Source organism: Coccinella septempunctata, chromosome 6 (assembly GCF_907165205.1).
Source record: "Coccinella septempunctata chromosome 6, icCocSept1.1, whole genome shotgun sequence".
Lineage (NCBI taxonomy): Eukaryota > Metazoa > Arthropoda > Insecta > Coleoptera > Coccinellidae > Coccinella > Coccinella septempunctata.
The window spans coordinates 21,731,155-21,735,777 of record NC_058194.1 but is presented as its reverse complement, the minus strand read 5'-3'; the positions used below and the strand labels follow the sequence as shown (position 1 = coordinate 21,735,777).

Sequence of the window (4,623 nt, the reverse complement as noted above, 5' to 3'; positions counted from 1 at the left end):
TTTAAGCACATGAGATGTCAAATAAGCTCAGTCAAGAATAATTTCAAAATCAAGCACCAATTGACCTGAATGATTCTGTGTTAAAAAAAAATGTACTGCTTAAGCGTAATCGAATTGAGCAAACGTTTGTTTGTTTGAAATGAATATCTAAATGAGAATGGAATACCATTCAAATGAGATATTGGAATACAGAAAATAGGTACTTCGGATGGGATCATTTCAGTGATTCAGAATCAATCCTTTTTGATTTTTTTTGCACTCTAACTTTTGGGATATCTAATTGAAATATTTTATGGGTTTTCCTCAATTCGATCTAGCAAATCTGCAAGGGGAATTCCACGAATATTTTTAAACTTCAGCATTCATCGGTTCGAGATGAAACTGAGAAAAGTAAATGAGATTGCGTTCATTATTGACCATACCATAACATGATATTGTGGATGGAAAACCGGTAAAGAAGGTGATTTATTATAAAGGTTTCATGGTAATATTTATAATTCGGGATAAAATACTTTTTGATGCCTAAAATTCGGTCCCTTCGAATGATTACTACTGCGTTACTTTAGTGTCCCCAGTTTTTTTCTATAGTATTCACAGTATTGTACTAGCTTCCGATTAATTAATAATGTTGTTACTTCATACATATTTACTGATGGGCATAAGTTGATGCTCCTATCGCTAGTTTGTATTACATTTTGTTTTTTCGGCTTTATCAGAAAAATTTGAGTTTTTAATCGAGACTTTTGTAACGCAGCGATCTTAACTATAAATGATCAAGATTAATATTAGAAATACACTTTGAAGCTGCCATATTAATGAGATATATTGTTCATATTCAATAATAAAATAAAAATTTCCTATAAAGTAACTTTGTTGTTTAATTTTTCGCCCATTGTCATAATATGGGTAAAATAACTTTAAATATAGCTGCAAATGTATGGGTAGTAAAATTTGAACAACTGCAAATCTATGTCAACATGAAAAATTCGGAAAATATTAATCACAATTTAAAATTTTTTCTTAGAATTTTCCGCTTAAATTGGGCATCGAAAAGTATTCTGACCCATTTAACACATTATTTAAAAATTAAATTATGAATTTATGCCCAGAAATGGCCGTATCTATACAATGTTCAAACAGAAGATCGAATTGCAAGTAATAACTGACTTTATATTGTGGCATAGGTAACGTGACCAGACGTCCCGTTTTGAACGGGACTGTCCCTTTTTTTGATTGCTTGTCCCGGTGTCCCCGAACTGAACTCCGGGACGCGAAATTGTCCCGTTTTCGAAAACTGCGCTAAAATTAAAGAGCTGGCCAGTAAATATCTGGAGCAGTGGACTTGTTTCCTTACCAAAGACATGGAGATATTTTATTGGGTAGATTTAAAATAATTACCACCCTGGAAAATGTTCAGAAATCTCTGGATGTATTAATTGAGAAGGAATATATTGACTCTAATAAAGATTCAGAAGTTTTTGATGGATTTTCATTGATTTCAAACTATGTACATCACAGAGCAAAAAATAATCGAATGGAATAATTTAAATGTTTCCACGGAAACGTTGGATGGAAGTATCCAAACATTCCAAACATTTTCTCACCAACAATTTTCGGCATGAAAACATCATTATATTAATTGAATATATTTTATGTTTGCCGGCTACAGATGCTCCAGTAAAGAGAGTATTTTCTATGATGAATAAATTGTGGACATCTGAAAATACCCAGTTACAAATTCCCTTAGAGTTCCACTCTTACAAAATCATCACCTATACAAGCAGTATTGAAGGAAATTTGTTCCCCTGATAAATATAAATACAACTAAACATTTGGAAATGTTTTTATTTGTAATACCTGCTAGTTTATTTTCTGTGAATACATAAATTAATTTTTTTTTCATTGAATACCCGTTATATATACATATATATTGACCCAAATAAACCAGTGTCCCGTTTTGAGTCAGAAAATAAATGGTCACGTTAGGCATAGGCCTACCATACCCAAAGTGCGGTCAGCCGTTCTAACTTCTAACTTCTCTAAAGGGCTGCTTATGGTTGCATCGATTTTTGTCAAGTAACGTTAAAATTATTCAGATATTGTGGATTTAAAACATATACCAATAGATCAGGTAGTTCCCATTTGTTTGTATTTAAACGTTGAAATTAGATAGAGAATATGTTATGAAGAATAAAACGTAAGCAGGTCATTTAGATTTCTAATTGTTATAGTTATTGATAAAAACGGAGGAATTTCTTATGTTATAAATGAAATTGATTATAGATTTCAATGTGTTAGGAATTGGAGTCGTGTTATTATTAGGAAACCAAGTTGTACTGTTTGTTGTGGTCATTGTTGGCCAATATCGAGTCGTATTCCTTGTCGTTGACCATGGTGGTGTTGTAGGCCAAGTTTCAGTATTACCCCTTGACGTTGACCATGTCCATGGTGGTGTTGTAGGCCAAGTTCCAGTATTACCCCTTGACGTTGACCATGTCCATGGTGGTGTTGTAGGCCAAGTTCCAGTATTACCCCTTGACGTTGACCATGTCCATGGTGGTGTTGTAGGCCAAGTTCCAGTATTACCCCTTGACGTTGACCATGTCCATGGTTGTGTTGTAGGCCAAGTTCGCTCTGACGTTGATGTATATTCAGGAGAAGTAGCCCATGTGGTAGGGTATGGATAATACTTGACTTTTCCAACAGGAACATTCATTTTCAAGTCCCTTGCGACAATAGGATCCTTCAGATTGCCGACAATTGATTTAATATTTTTTGGGTTTTGGATCAACGATTTATTCGAAACAACTTCATTTGGAAGGCCTGAAACATTTGTATGTCGAAATAAGGAAGATAATATCGCAAAAAAAAAATCTGAACTTTTCAAAACTGAGCTGAAGACACTGAATTTGAATTATATGATATTCACTTACAGCTGAGTGAAAATAATGTATTGAAAAACCTATTGTGATAGATTTTATGTAGTGTTAAGAAACTCATCGTTAGTGAAAAGTAATTCAGTTTTTCATTTTAATTATGGATTTCCATCGAGTATCAATAAGCAACATCAATTCAACAAATCTAGGTATATCATCTCACTCGAAACGTGAAAATGACGGCTGCCCAATGAAAATAAGAATGGTAAAACAAAAAGCTGCTAAATTTCACAACTGAAGACCATGACGCATTATAAAGAGAAAAAAAATTAATTAGAGATACGTCTATTCTGAAAAAGTAACAAATGAACAATATGAATGAAAGATTAAACTGTTTCAGAAATATTGCCCTTACCTGTGTTAGCATAAACATTTGTGAATACCAGAAATATAATGAAAATCATGTTTTCGCGATGATTCAATATCAAGAGACCTTTCCATTTATATTGTGTCCCAACGCTAATCTTATCTACGAATACTAGCAATAAAGGATTATTGATTCTTAATCCTCTTACAATTGTGAAGTAGTTCTCAGAATGCTATACTTCTTACTAGTTTAGATTATACAATTTGTTTCATAAACATTTTCAACGAATTCAGGATATTGTTCTATGAGTTATTTGGAGTAGGCCTTGGTCCTTCGTTTCCAAGGTACAGGGCGATGAATGTATTTCAAATCTAACAAATTCCCCGATTTTTTCGAAAAAGCTTGACATATTTGAAAATGAAAACTTAATTAAAGCGATTATTTCACGTCTACTGCAACTAAAGTGGCTTTGATACTGCCTGGCATTGACTTACATTTATATATGTAGAAACAAATTAAACTCTGTTGCTGAAAGCGTTTTACAAGAAAATGAAGTTCGGTTGAGCGAAATAAAAAATGTCCATAGTGTTTCCTGATTCACATGGAAACATTTGGTTACACCTAAATAACGAGAGTGTCATCATAGGATAGTTTCGGAATCAACTGCAAGGAAAATAATAACAAATTATCTATGATACCGTGTGCCGTAGGCAGTTTTTTCATAAAGCTCATAAGAGATATACTCTTAGATACTTTCAATATCATAAGAATTTGTGAGTACCAGAAACACAATTAAAATAACATTTTCTGATTAACCCAAGCAAGGATTCAGTAAGGTGTTATCTATTCATCTTATATTCCGTCCCAGCCCTGCTTTATCTGGAGATTATCGGATGTAGAACGTATTGGTTCTGAATAAATGTGTTTGGAAATATTTGAATGATTCATAAAAATATTCAATCACTATCTGGGTACTTCCACAATGACGTATTGTATTGCAATATAATGATAATATTGTCTCCTTCTACGAGGTAGTCAGAAAAGCAAATCTAGATGATCCTAAGGCCAGGCAGGCGCAAATAGAAACGCAGGTTGGTGAGGTGACGCAGGGTGTCGCAGCTTTTTCCTGCGCTGCACGTACTATCTGACAAGTCACGGTCACGCTTCATTTGCGCGGTCTTGTTCTTTTCTATGTTTTACAAAAACTCACTCTGCGTCACTTCACTTACCTGCGTTGCTATTTGCGCCTGGCCTTAACTTCAGAAAATTATAGTGAGGTTTTCTATTCGGGATTCAAACAATAGCGTAGGCTACTTTTGACTTTGACATACAGAGTCTATACATATCTACCTACACATAACTGTATAAACATGGAGTTTC

General features: G+C 33.8%; 1 long non-coding RNA gene across 1 annotated transcript; it reads left to right on the top strand.

The window, feature by feature from the left end:
- Positions 1–250: 250 nt before the first annotated feature.
- Positions 251–2,805, top strand: LOC123315676. The gene is made up of 2 exons (XR_006537976.1): positions 251–1,184; positions 1,993–2,805. It is a non-coding gene; the product is annotated as an uncharacterized LOC123315676 (long non-coding RNA).
- Positions 2,806–4,623: the final 1,818 nt, after the last annotated feature.